Here is a 15,499-nt window from a genome sequence, read left to right as displayed (position 1 = left end):
CGGGCCCATTGTTCCTTGATTCCCTTTGTTCTCGTTCACATATATATATATATATATATTGTGTGTGTGTGTTTGTGTGAGTGTTCGCGACTATCGTTGTGCTTTGAGGGCAACTTGCTTTGGTGGGCTCAGGTTCGCTCAATAAAAAGTAAGTTAAGCTGTTTTTTATAAGTTAAGGTAAGTTTCTCTGCTGTGTTTTTTGACCGTCACTACTACGTGAGAATATGTGATAAAATGGCACTTAGTGCAGAATTATATAGGATACATGGCTCTAGTGAATCCCTGTACAGTACAGTTAAAAAGAAATAAGAAAATGTCAAAAGTGAAAAAGGGGAAGTCCAACTGAAATATCCAAGAGAGAGAAAGGAAGAGGGGGAGGTGTGCGGAGGTTAATCAAGGACGTGCCTGGTTGGCTACCCTATATTTTGGCAGGAGACTGGGGAAGAATAGATAAGGAGAGAAAAGAAAAATAATAGTCATTCACAGAATCAGTCGCAGATTAATATCCGCTGTCACAAGCGTTCCTACAATATAGTGTTCATCATTATCATCTTCATCAGCCTCGTTACGCCCACTGCAGGGCAAATGCCTCTCCCATACTTCTCCAACTACCCCGGTCATGTGCTAATTGTGGCCGTGTTGTCCCTGCAAACTTCTTAATCTCATCCGCCCACGTAACTTTCTGCCGCCGCCTGCTCTTCCCTTCCCTTGGTATCCAGTCCGTAACCCTTAATGACCATCGGTTGTCTTCCCTCCTCATTACATGTCCTGCCCATGCCCATTTCTTTTTCTTGATTTCAACTAAGATGTCATTAACTCGCGTTTGTTCCCTCACCCAATGTGCTCTTTTCTTATCGCTCAACGTTACACCCATTATTCTTCTTTAGCTCGTTGCAAAAGTCCTCAATTTAAGTAGAACCCTTTTCGTAAGCCCCCAGGTTTCTGCCCCATACGTGAGTACTGGTAAGACACACCTGTTATACACTTCTCTTGAGGGATAATGGCAACCTGCTGTTCATAATCTCAGAATGCCTGCCGAACGCACCCCAGCCCATTCTTATTCTTCTGATTATTTCAGTCTCATGATCCAGATCCACGGTCACTACCTGCCCTAAGTAGATGTATTCTCTTACCAGTTCCAGTGCCTGGCTACCTATCGTAAACTACTGTTCTCTTCCGAAACTGTTAAACATTACTTTAGTTTTCTGCAGATTAATTTTTAGACCTACCCTTCTGCTTTGCCTCTCCAGGTCAGTGAGCATGCATTGCAATTGGTCCCCTGAGTTACTAAGCAAGGCAATATCATCAGCGAATCACAAGTTACTAAGGTAATCTTCATTAACACTTATCCCCAAATCTTCCCAATCCAGGTCTCTTAATACCTCCTGTAAACACGTTGTGAATAGCATTGGAGATATAGTATCTCCCTGCCTGACGCCTTTCTTTATTGGGATTTTGTTGCTTTCTTTATGGAGGACTACAGTGGCTGTGGAGCGGCTTTAGATATCTTTCAGTATTTTTACATACGGGTCGTCTACACCCTGATTCCGTAATGCCTCCATGACTGCTGAGGTTTCGGCTGAATCAAACGCTTTCTCGTAATCAATGAAAGCTGTATATAAGGGTTGGTTATATTCCGCACATTTCTCTATCACCTGATTGATAGTGTGAATATGGTATATTGTTAAGTAGCGTTTACAGAATCCTGCCTGGGCCTTTGGTTGACAGAAGTCTAAGGGGCTCATGATTCTCTTTGCGATTACCTTAGCAAATACTTTGTAGGCAATGGACAGTAAGCTGATCGGTCTATAATTTTTCAAGTCTTTGGCGTCCCCTTTCTTATGGATTAGGATTCTGTTAGCGTTCTTCCAAGATTCCAGTATGCTCGAGGTCATGAAGCATTGCGTATACAGGTGGTCAGTTTTTCTAGAACAATCTGCCCACCATCCTTAAACAAATCTGCTCTTACCTGATCCTCCCCAGCTGCCTTCCCCCTTTGCATAGCTGCCAAGGCTTTCTTTACTTCTTCCGGCGTTAATTGTGGGATTTCAAATTCCTCTAGACTATTCTCTCTGGCATTATCGTCGTGGGTACCACTGGTACTGTATAAATCTCTATAGAACACCTCAGCCACTTGAACTATCTCATCCATATTAGTATTGATATTGCCAGCATTGTCTCTTAACGCATACATCTGATTCTTGCCTATTCCTAGTTTCTTCTTCTCTGCTTTTAGGCAGTGCAGCGTTGGCGTAGAGGTAGAGCATCCGCCTCACGTGCAAGAGGACCGTGGTTCGAATCCCGGTGCCACACACTTTTCCACCACTTTAAAAAATCTGCGTGTTGATAAAATTGCATAAACAGGCGTGGAGTGCGGCCTGATCCCGGTGACCTGAACCTGTAACGAACTCCCTCACCAGAGCAGGATTGGCCACCCTGGTGCAGTACTTGGCCACAACCTGCTATATGAATACAACAATCCAGTATCCTTCACTAAATGCAGAAGGGCTTTTGTGGCCTTTTTCATGCAAGAATGCATAAGCGATTCTGCAAGGATATTTTCTTCCTAGAGCGCTCTATTGTCTAGCAGCTTGAGTTTAGCTCGTAGAGTACGTCGTTGAGCGTAAAAGGATGAGCAGTGACACAGAAGGTGCTCTAGAGGCTCATCGCACCAGCTCGAATTGCATGCTGCACTGTTGGCCATCCTTTATAGGAATGAACAGGCATTGGTAAATGCGACGACCAACCTCATGCTGCACAGTAAAGTTGTGTCGCGATGGGAGAATCCAGCTGGCAGGGGAAGTCGCAAGTTAGGGTCGAGAGGGTGCAAGCGTGAGTTGGCGAAACCTGGTGAATTTCGCTCTAGCCGCACTACAACGAGATTCAATAGAGTCGGGCTCAACACTCCGCCTTGTGGGACACCGCGACTGGAGATTGTCCGGCCATCTTCTGTAAGGACAAACACAGATCTACGTGAGAGAGCTCCTAATCCACCTGAAGACGCGGCCTCCAAGTTCTGCAGCCTCAAAAGATTGTGGAATGGTTTCGTGGGTTACGTTGTCGTGGGCCGCTTTTACTTCTAAGAAGAGTACGACAGAGAGGCGTTTCATAACTTTTTGTTGCTTCACGGAGGTCCCGAGATCAATGACGCTGTCAATTGAAGACCGTGCACGTCGGAAACCAGCCATATACTCAGCGTAAATGTAATAGTATTGGAGGCGCCATTCCGTACGTCTCAGCAAAATCCTTTCCATGGCCTTACCGACGCAACTCGAAAGTGCAGTCGGCCGGTACGATGTAACGTCCAGCAGAGTCTGCCCATGCGTCTGTAGAGGCACCAGTCGGGTACACTTCCAATCGTTGGGAACTATGCCGTCATGCAAAGATTGATTGAATATATCCAGAAGAGAGCATTGTGCTGTTGAACTACCGTGCCTTAAGGCAGCGTAGGTCACCCTATCGGGACCGGGTGACGACGAACGCCTGCACGCGGCCAAGGCCGCTTGAAGTTCTACCACAGACAAAGGCACTTCCATGCTTTGATCTCTCGCAACGGGAACGTACTGTAGCGAGAAGTCAGCCAGCAGAACGAAGTCGCCAGCAAGTTTCTCGCAAAATTATCCCGCGACCTCAAGCCCTGGAGGACCTTGATATAGAGTCAGCGCTGTGCTCGCACGACGTTGTTGTGGAAGTGAGCGAATACCCTGAAGAGTTCTGAATATGGGGGTTAAGCAAGAAATAGCAATGTGCACAGGGGAAAAGAAAAATACTGGTTTAGGATTTTAAACCACATGATCTTTTTTGCAGAGCGAAGGAATTACATATGGCTGGAATGTTTGGTTGAAACCGGCGCCTTCTTAGAATGACCTCGCAACTGCATCATGCGATAATAGAAGCTGGAACGCTATAGATTTGCTGGAATCGACATGAACTCGATCGCTGTATCAAATACATGCTCGAAATCGACGAGCATGCTGCGGCACGGCTCTAGTAGACTGGGCGTGGCAGGACGACCAACTTCACTACAGTTTATTGCCTTAAAAGGAAGCTGAAGAGTTTGTCGAATTCAATAAGACGCTCATATACGGATGCGGGAACCTTATAAACCACGCAGGTAAAATTTTGGGCGGGATTTTTCACTTAGGAGCGACGTAATTGCCGGTTAAAATTGCGCTGTCGCTCCGCCCTCCGTCGAGCGCCGCACGCTGCTGCTGACGCTGACGATGCAAGCGGAGACCAGAAACCACGGCGTAATGACGTCAGCACTGGTGTTCCGTTCCTTCGCAGTCTCCGCGACGGTGCCTGACCGCGCTTGTTTCTGCGTGCGTGCCGTCATAATCTGCTTCGCTCGACCTTGCATTCCTTTGTTTGTGTGTATGTAGAGTGGTAGTTCAATTGCGCACCATCAATTGAAGTGGTGGGCCGATCATGCCACCTTTCAGTGCAGCCTACGGTTGCACGAACACCAGCGGCCACCGACGGTGTTCCGATGTTCCATTGCTTCCCGCAAGACAAGAAGCTTGCAGCTAAGTGGGAGGCAGCTGTGAATCGAAAGAATTTCAAGCGCTCAAGAACAACAGTACTGTGCTGTAACCACTTCCGTGACGACGATTACTACCAGAGTTTATCAATAATGCGTGAATGAGTGAGTGTACGACTTGCTGTCAGCAGGCTTTCTAAACGCAGCGCTAAAATGTCGAGGCAACGAACACACAAAGGCAGGATGGGTGCGGGCGGACAGATGTTAACTGGTTTTGCAAGACCTTATGAATACACGAACGCGTCCAAACCTGGATTTTGATTTACTGCTAGCTCCTTCGTTTTAGCACGCTGAATGGAAGGTACATATCTATCTCCCACCCTTGACGCAGGTTTCATCGCAAACCGCCGTTAATTTTCTATTCGCACGTGTGTAGTGAAACAGCCTACATGCAGCTACCATAACGCAGTGCAAGTGTAAAGTTTGCATGTGTTTGAAAGCCGGCGTACGCCAGGACGCTGCGCTCCCCCTCGCCCACAGAGAGAAACCGGCTCTCCCATGTAGCCGACGGAATTCGCCGCCTTTACGGCTCCGGTTTCCCGGCTACAAGAGCCGGGAAACTTTTCCCGCATATAAACCATCTGTGTAGATTGCCGACAGCTTTGGGGCAGCACACAAATGCCGACGATCGCATCCCTGCTTACGTTCCACGAGGAGGCATGCAGGAACATAACAGTACAGTTGATTGCCCAGAAACGAACTCACTGGATCGCTGAAAACAGCTTTGCCAAAAACATACTCATCAAAGAACATTTCTAACAAGAGGAGATGCTAACACTTCGCTTTCGTTCGCGTCGAAAGCAGTGCTTGCTACCAGCATCTTTTGCTTCTTGGAGAGGCCGGCTACGTGCATGTAGGGAGCAACGCCGAATTCCTCAGAGAAACGCAAGCTCTCGAAATTTACCATTACCGTCTCACCAAACCACAGCGCCAAACCACCTTGCACCGTGCTTCATGTGTGGCGGCAGCGGTCGGTCCGGACGAACACCATTGTTGACGTCACGAGGCGCCCGACCAATCACAGGCGGAAACGAGGCGCGCGAGCTGCCCCGAGTCTGCTGCTGCACTTTTCGTCGAAATAAAATCTGTTTGCGCTTCCTTTCGCTCAATTTCGATGCGATATTCTAATTCGGAGGGTTGAAAACCATTACGTACAGCTCTTCACTCATTCTTTCTGGAAAACTCTTCAGCTTCCCTTTAAAGGCCCCCAGGATTGGGGGTATTACAAAAGGATTGAGTAACAAATAGAAAGCGAATTAAGTACACAAGGATAATACGCTTTAAGTACGCGTTTGCTCGTTGTTAAATATGGTAGTTATACTGTTCAAAAATCTGTATCAGCAGGGGACTGCGACGATGTCGTGTGGAATGCCGTTCCAGACAGAGGCTGAGCGTGGAATGATGAGGAAAAAGTGGCAGCGTGCGCACGTGGCCGGGTAACTTGAAGGATATAACCAATGCGGAGTGAAATACGTTCTGGAGGACTGATGTAGGGTGGATGCATGATGAAGTGAGCTGTAAAAAAACTTATGGAATAAGTACATATTAAGAATACGACGCCGACAAGCCAGGGTTGTTGACCGCATTTTGCTTTTAACCATGATATACTAGCATTATATGAATAGCATGAATGAATGAATCTTGTGGAACGATTTTGAACTGATTTTAGGCAGTTTGTTATATATTTTTGGTTAGGGCTCCAGATGGCTGACGCATATTCCATTTTAAAGCTTACGAGTGACTTGTAAGCAAGCAATATTAGGTTTCGTGGCGCGTGACGTAGATGACGATTTAACAATTTAAAGCAACCACTGGGTTGCAATTGTATGCCTTGAAATGCGAGGGCATTTCAAGCCTCCGGCTTCGTTTGGCGTGGTGGCATTTGCGGCGTGGGGAAGAGAGGGGAAGCATTCGGCTCGGTATCACTCGGGACTCCACAGTCTACAGTCGTTCTACCACCGTCGTGCAATAGTCACTGCTCGTGCGCCGCCACTCCAGTGAGATTTTAAAATTTTCGCGCCAGTGCTGTCAAAACTCTCAAAAACGATTAATCGAACAGGCCTAATCGATTAAGTCGATTAAATGAAAGGTGGACATCGATGAAGATTATTTGTTCTCCGGGATACATATAATCGATCAATCGATCAATTATTCATCGATATTACCAACCCTAGTGTGCGTGTGTGTGTGTGTGTGCGTGTGCGTGTGTGTGTGCGTGTGCGTGTGCGTGTGTGTGTTTGTGTGTGTGTGTGTGTGTGTGGCAAGCATGGAAACTTCAGTAGGGAGTTCGGATAAGCAGCAACTACCACGGCCGCTGCCAGTACGGTGATAAAGTGTCGCCCTCTCTTTGTAGTCCAACGCACTAGACGCAAAACCTCGTGCGACAAAGTGGTACGCGCGCGCCATCTCATGGCGAAAAAAAGCAGCTCACTTCCAATTGCCTCCTCATCAGATGGCCCTTTCATCGCCGTCTTCTCGTCCTGCACCACCGCCGAGGGGAAGGGACAGAGCAACACTTTCGCATGCCGAAGCAATGCGCGGTGATATCTAAGCGCGCATCTTGCCTCTCTAGTGTGCTTGCCTTGCCTGCGCCGCGTAACGATTACACGGTCGCACGCGGAGGAGTTGCAAAGCGGTCTTACTTTTGCTAAGCTCCTTTACCGGATTCGGCAAGGGAACACCCCAGACCGACCTCCCTGTTTAGTAGCAGGCATAGTCGCGCATAATGCCATCCTGTCGCTCCCGCCTCCCATCCCTCATACAGAATGCACAAGCGAACGCTCAGCGACCCGTACGCGGAGCAGCACGCGACGCCCCGTCGAAGCCGGCGCGTCACACTTAACATACTGGCCCTGTAATCCCTTTGTCGGAGGCTCCATCTGGTGTCGCATATCAATGGAGAAGAGATGGCCCCCGCGCTCTCAGCCACGCCACTCGTTTCTGTGCGGCGCCAGGAAAGGCAGAGGAGCAGCGAAAGCGAGCCGGCGCTGGTGCAGACGGGCTCTTCCGTTTATTTCCATTTATTTGCTTCCGTTTACGTGCTTTGTTTTTTTTTCTTTCTGCGGGGCGTTCGCGGATAAGGACGGTGCGGCCATAAATCAAGCGAATCGGCTCCGCGGCCGGCGGCGCTCCGAGATAATTTACACGCAACGCGCTATTTGTCTTCCTCAAGCGCGCGGGAAACCGCGCACGCTTCGCCCCGGCCCGTCTCCCGATATCGGCGCGTGCGCACCGGGGATTCCCTTCGCCCCACGTCCGCTTCCCCTTCCGCCGGCGGCTGCTATAGACTTGAAGGTCTGCGAAACCACGACGGCCTGATGACAGCTAGTCCTGCAGGCGTGTGCGCTCCCATTTCGTGCATGTGTAGCATACGGATACGCGGCGGCAGAATTGGAGTATTCCTATTTGAGCTTATACTGTATCCAGAAATTCGAATTTGTAACTGCTGCATTTCTTCTGGAGGCTGTGTTCCGCACCTATTCGCCTAGACTTTAGGAGCTATTTTCTGTTGCACTGTGCCTCTAGCTACTTATTTTCAATGGATAATATTAATAAAAGGAATGAATAAGGAAACAATGAAATTACACATTCCTGGCCAAATTGATAAACTTCCTGCGAAGGTCTTGGGATTATACTGCTGCTTACTCAATGTTCGCGCGTTTAGTCTCCCGTTTGTGCGAAAGCTAGTGGAATATTCACGGGCACCGCCTTTATAGTGTGACGAACTTCAGTGCAGCCAGTTTTTTGCACCAGTAAGTAACCCTGCATGTGCTATCACACAGCAATCCTTGCTAGTCTTTCGAATAAGAGACACGGGCGCGCAATTTTTAATCTTTAAAACGAGTTGCGATCTGTGCTCCGGCGTATCACTTGCACCATTTCTTCGACCCTAGAGATAGAGTCCACTGAGGCAACATTTAGCAGAATGTAGGTGGTATTACACCTAGTAACTTTATGTCGTTGACAAAGGGATTTTACTGGCATTAGCCACTTAGTGTGGTTGCTTGGGCTTGTGGTGCGCACGTGTGGAAGAAACACCACAGCCTTCGTAATCGACAATATATTGTAGCATATCAGTGGATGCTTTGGACGAAACAGCCTTGTTTCTATACGCGTGACGTCCTCAGTGTCAGGCCTCTGGCCAAACTCACGAATAAGAACGACTGCTACGCGTTAACTAGAACACATGCAGTAGCACACTTCGGCTCGCACAGCTCTTGCGCACTTGCCTCGTCACTGACTAATTCACATGAGACATATGCGCACATTCACACATGCATTAATAAACAAGCTTTCCGAAAATTTATTGAGCGAGCTGGCAATTTGGTACAGTGCAGTTTCATCAACTCTTTCACACCGGAGGGCAGTATGGTTGACAATGACCAGTGGAAAGTGTATAAGTAAAATAGGATTCCCAGTGCTATAGATGTTCCTTTCTGTACTTGATATCATTAATATTAATAGAGAAGAGGGCTGTTCGTTTGTAAAAAACTAGCATAGGTTTTTCTTTTTTTAACAGTGTATGTGGGATGCATGCAAAAAGTGCAGAAGGGTTCGGTGTCAGCAGAGCCATTCGCTCTTAGAATTCACATTCAGCCTTTGAAAAGCCTGAACTTGAAACCTCGTGGCCAAGATGGCTTGCAGTTTGGTTGTTTATATCAAAAGATTACGTACGCGTAATATGCCTATATCTTGCCCAGCTGCAAGCTAACGTGACCTTTTCGCATCGAACAGAGAACCTGCCATCCATCCATTCGTCCTATCCTTCTGTTATAGCGACGCTTCCTTTGGCGCATTCGAGGCTCTTTTGCGGCTGGCTGGTAGGTACGTTCTGGTCTCCAGACGTTTAAAATCTCCTCAATAGAAACAAAAGCGCGGCCGACGGTGCGATCGAACCTCTGGCTTCTTGCACAGCAGCTCGATGGTCTAACCATTAAGCCACGGTCGCGCGCTGTTGCGTACTCCAGGGTAGCGTATCATACTGCTGCCGAGTTTTAGCGGCGCCTGCCTATCGAAGCTCGACCGACGTTACTTATTGGGTAGCGTGGCGTTGTCGGCGGGCTGCAGGCATCCGGTAGACCATGGCGACCAAGCAAGAGCGAGACGATTTCTAGTGCAAAACTTGCACGGTTTATTCAAAAGTTGGCGAAAAAAATGAGAAGAGCATGAAGTGATCAAAAGTACATTTCAGAGCCCCTTAAATAGGCTCTCTACAATCGTGGGAGGGATCTTGCTTCCGTCGACGTCACGTGACCGGCACAGAAAGAGGGCCCCTCCTCCTCTGGTTATACCGAGCCTGCTGAAAGGAGGAGACAGTCCCGCCTCCTGGAATTGTAGACGCCTGTCCGTCTCTTCCGCGCGTTGCGGGTTCGTGGAAATTCTCCTGTAGTTTGTTCTAAGAATGGGTCTCTCTAAAAAAACACACACACACACACACGCACGCACGCACGCACGCACGCACGCACGCACGCACGCACACACACACACACACACACACACGCACGCACGCACGCACGCACGCACGCACGCACGCACGCACGCACGCACGCACGCACGCACGCACGCACGCACGCACGCACGCACGCACGCACGCACGCACGCACGCACGCACGCACGCACGCACGCACGCACGCACGCACGCACGCACGCACGCACGCACGCACGCACGCACGCACGCACGCACGCACGCACGCACGCACGCACGCACGCACGCACGCACGCACACACACACACACACACACACACACACACACACACACACACACACACACACACACACACACACACACACACACACACACACACACACACACACACACACACACACACACACACACACACACACACACACACACACACACACACACACACACACACACACACACACACACACACACACACACACACACACACACACACACACACACACACACACACACACACACACACACACACACACACACACACACACACACACACACACACACACACACACACACACACACACACACACACACACACACACACACACACACACACACACACACACACACACACACACACACACACACACACACACACACACACACACACACACACACACACACACACACACACACACACACACACACACACACACACACACACACACACACACACACACACACACACACACACACACACACACACACACACACACACACACACACACACACACACACACACACACACACACACACACACACACACACACACACACACACACACACACACACACACACACACACACACACACACACACACACACACACACACACACACACACACACACACACACACACACACACACACACACACACACACACACACACACACACACGCACGCACGCACGCACAAAAGAGGCCTGTACACTGCGGGGCTTCCGCCAGACCGGCAGACACTCGAAATGGTCATGGCGAATTAGGAAGTCACGCTTCATTTAGACGAGGTCTGGTAGAAGAAGGTCGGGTGAGAGAAAGTTCTTTGTGCACGTGGTGCGGGACGCCAACCATCGCAGAAGTCACGTCTAATTTCGACGAAGATGGTCGGATGAAATTCCTTTCTGCACGTGGTGCCAGACGGCATCTCCGGCGGGGGAGGAAGATCCCGACGCGTAGGGGCCAGCAGCCGCTGTGCGAGGGATCGGCGTTTCAGTAGCAGAATTCCCCTTAGAGGTGACGAACCCTTAGTTCGTAGCTGGTAGATTCCTGGGAGTTGTCATCAGTCCCCGTGGCCGCTCTTGTGACTTTTCTCCGTGGTCCGGTCTGGTGAAATTGGTCTTGCAAGCAGGTCTCGCAACTTTTCGTCTCATGCGTGGGCAAGCAATCACCCCAGAACAGTGCCGGACCCACAACCACAAAGCAGCGAGCACAAAGGCCACCCTCCTCCAAGGCACACCAGGCTTTAAAAAAAGAAAACCCGCTACACCTTTCCCATTCCTTACGCACGTCCCTCCCCCTGAACACTAAAAACAGCCATTTCTTGAAAGTGTTAAGATGTGGTTATTAAAATCAGCTCACAATCGGCTACACTTCGGAAAAACGTATCAACGAACGTACAAATGTCGCGGAAACCCGGGTGAACGTGAGGATTTGGTTACTCTAGGGGCAACGACTAAAACCGTCGGCATTGCCGTTAAGCTCACCCTTCCTGTAGCAATATCGAAGCTGTACTGTTGAAGAGCCAACCTCCATCGCAAAAGACGACCGTATTTCGTAGACATGGACTGCAGCCATGTGAAGGGACAGTGGTCAGTCTCTATGGTGAATCTTGAACCAGCGATATAGCAAGCTAGCATCTGCACCGCCCATACTACGCAGGCGCATTCCTTTTCTGATGCACTGTATGCTTCCTCACGAACTGAAAGCTTTCTACTGGCGTACAGTACAGGGGGTTCGTATTTGTCATCTCTCTTTTGACAGAGCGCCGCCCCCCTACCCCTGTCGCTGGCATCACACTGAAGAATGAATGGCTTAGAGTAGTCGGGCGCGTTCGGCACTGTCTGACTTGTTAGTGCGTTCTTCAGCATACTAAAAGCATTTTCTTTTGCATCATCCCACTTTACCGTTTGTGGTTCTGTTTTTCTGAGAGCATCCGTTAAAGGACTCGCAATCTCGGAATGCCGCGGGATATATCTTTAGTAATAACCTGCCAAGCCAAGAAATGATCTGATGTCCCGCTTGGTGCGTGGTTGCGGGAAGGTGTCTATTGCGGTCAGTTTAACTTCGGAAGGCCAACGATGACCTTGCCCTATTACATGACCTAGATAAGCTACCTCCGCGCGCCCTAATTGGCATTTGGTAGCCTTAACAGTTAAGTTGGCCTCTCGTAGACGACACAGCACGGTTTGCAGGTGTTGCATATGGTCTGCCCAGGATGAAGAAAAGATTGTTATGTCATCGAGATACGGAAGTGCAAAGTCCTCCATTCCTCGCAGCCCCTGGTCCATAAGGCTAGAGAAGCAATACAGCGCACTCTTCAATCCAAAGCTCAGGACTTTCGGACGCAAGGTTCCCATCGGGGAAATAAACGCCGCAAGCCTGCTTGCCCTGTCGGTCAACGGAACCTGCCAATACCCTCTGACTAAATCGAGCGTAGAGATGAAATTAGCACTGCTCACTTTCTCAAGCCTTTCCTCTATATGCGGTATTGGATAAGTTTGGTCCTTCGTGATTAAATTGAGACTACGGTAGTCGATACATGGTCGCGGCTCCTTTCCTGGGACCTCAACCAAGATAAGAGGCGAGGTATAATCACTCTCTCCTGGCTCTATTACACCTAGCTGTAACATCTCGTTTATTTCAGCGGTCATGACTTCACGTTGACGAGGCGAAACGCGATAAGCTTTCGAACGAACTGGGTCCGACGAGGCTAACTTGATATCGTGAACGATCGCAGTGGTCCAGCCCGGTGTGTCTGAATATACGTCTTTAAACTCAAACACGAGTTCCCTTAGTTCAGCCCTTTGATTGGGATTCAACTCCGCCTGTTCTACTAACCTGTCAATGGTCTCGTGAATGTCTTTTGTCTCCGTCCCTGCTGTTAACTCTGGAAAGTCGACAGGCATCTCCTCAGGTTGGTTATTCAACGAGGGTTTCAGGGTCATTACCTTTTCCCCAAATTCAAAGCGTCGCGTGCGAGCCTTCCTGTCATAGTAATGCTCAGCATTGCTTTGTGCCTTACGCGTTTCCTGCTCAGCAAACATTGTGGCAGGGCTTACGTTCAACAACTTACTCCTGCATTCTGCCTCTCGAGACATTTCACGCTCCGGCGCTTGCCTGACCTCTTCCTTAGCTGGTGAACTTTCCGCATTAACCCCTATAGGGCTGTCCTGTTTGGTGCTGGTTGACGAATCCTCCGTGAAACCTGTTTCCTCCACCACTGGGCATTCATACACTGCTTTGGCCGCGAGCTCCCTTGCCTTGGAACGATTTAAAGCTTGCACTGTTCCCTCACTAAACCCGATTCCCTTGCGTCGTAGCAAATCCTCTGATTTCTTAGAAAACAAATACGGATACTGCGGCGGAAGATGTGCCGAGACGGCGGCTTCCGTGTCCAGTATTCCAAAAGGGCCTTCGATACGAATCTTGGCCACCAGGAGACAAACACTGGAGGCCTCTACGGCATGCCTTATCGAAGCACATTCTCCTGTGTATTGGCCTTCCTTTACGTACGACGGGTGAACCACGTCCATTGTGGCTGCCGAGTCGCCAAGTACCCTACACGGTTTGCCGTTTACCACGAGGTCTCGAATGTATGGTTCTAGCAAGTTCAGATTTTCTACGTTACTACTTAGTGACATCACCAGTAGTTTGGGATTTCTGCACCCCACGGAGATATGACCCGTTTGCTGGCAGTTGTAGCAAACTACTGGTTTCTTTGCCTCGAAAGTTTTTTCCTTCTGCCTTTCTGCAGTCCGTTCGGGTGGTTCCTTCTCTCCCTCGCTGTCCTCGTCACTAGTTTTCACAGAATCTGAACTGTCCATTGTTTTATACCGACTCGACTTTGACCATCGCTTTGGCTTGTCGAGTCTGTATTTATTCATCTCCTTCTTAGGAGCTTCATTGCCTTCGTCCGCACGGCGAGTTACGTACTCCTCAGCGAGGTCGGCCGCTCTCGTGATAGTGTCTACGCCTGGCCTATCCTGAATCCAATATTTGATGTTTACTGGCAGCCGGCGGTAGAACTGTTCTAAAGCAACGCATTGCATTGTCTTTTCGGCGTCGCCGAGTGCACCCTCTTCTCTGAGCCATTCCTTCAGGTTTACCTTTAAGGTGTATGCAAAATCTGAGTATGACTTGCTTTTGGTTTTCTCGACTTCCCTGAATTTTTGCCTGAATGCTTCTGCTTATAATCTATTCTTTTTAAGCAGGTTCGCTTTGACTTCATCGATGTCCTCTGCTTCTTCTTTCCCCATGCGGGCGGTGATATCAGCTACGTCACGTGGCAGTAACGTAAGCAAGCGTTGCGGCCACGTACTTCTTGCGAATTTTACCTTTTCACACGTGCGCTCAAACTGTACCAGAAAAAGACCTATGTCCTTTCCTACTGCGTAGGGCACCATCAAATCTGTCATTCTGCGCTCGCTCTCACGTGCCTCTGTGCTAGGTCTTCCAGTATTTTGAGCTTTCAGGAGCTCAATCATTACGCGCGTCATTTCGAGGTCGCGCTCTTCTTTGGCCTCACGTGCGGCGCGCTCGCGCTCTTCAATCTCTAGGCGCTTCATTTCGAGTGCGTCGCGTGCAACACGGTCGCGCTCTTCTTTGGCCTCACGTGGTGCCCGCTCGCGCTTTGCTTTTTCCTCTTTCTCTAGGCGCTTACGCTCTTCTTCTTTCTCCTCAATGCTCTCTAGGCATTCCGTCAGTTCATCGTCGTCTGCCCCGGTCGCTTCGATCGCCTCAATCATCTCCGGCTTTCTCTTTGATTCGGCAATTTGGAGGCCCAACTCTTTGGCCAAGCTCAACAATGCCGGCTTCTTTAGTGCCTTCAAGTTCATGGCTGCCCTTAGTGCTGCTAACTCTTCACTCTATAACAACCTTGACGTACTCAAAACTTCCGTCAACGGTTAAAGAAAAATCACTGCACTGTACTTTCCAAAAATTTCCGTAAAGCCAAGTGATATCTTAGTGAAGAAAAGCCGTGCACTCACCATATGCAGTCACGAATCCAGACACCTTCCTTCCGAAGGTTGTCACCAGGAGGAAGAGGCTACGATATCGTAGTTGTCGTCCAAGTTGGGGTCTCCAGGGTTGCGTATCCCAATCGCTGCCAGGCAGTTTGTTGCGTACTCCAGGGTAGCGTATCATACTGCTGCCGAGTTGTAGCGGCGCCAGCCTATCGAAGCTCGACCGACGTTACTTATTGGGTAGCGTGGCGTTGTTGGCGGGCTGCAGGCATCCGGTAGACCATGGCGACCAAGC

The sequence above is a fragment of the Dermacentor andersoni genome, chromosome 1 (assembly GCF_023375885.2).
Source record: "Dermacentor andersoni chromosome 1, qqDerAnde1_hic_scaffold, whole genome shotgun sequence".
Lineage (NCBI taxonomy): Eukaryota > Metazoa > Arthropoda > Arachnida > Ixodida > Ixodidae > Dermacentor > Dermacentor andersoni.
This window is presented reverse-complemented; position numbering follows the sequence as displayed.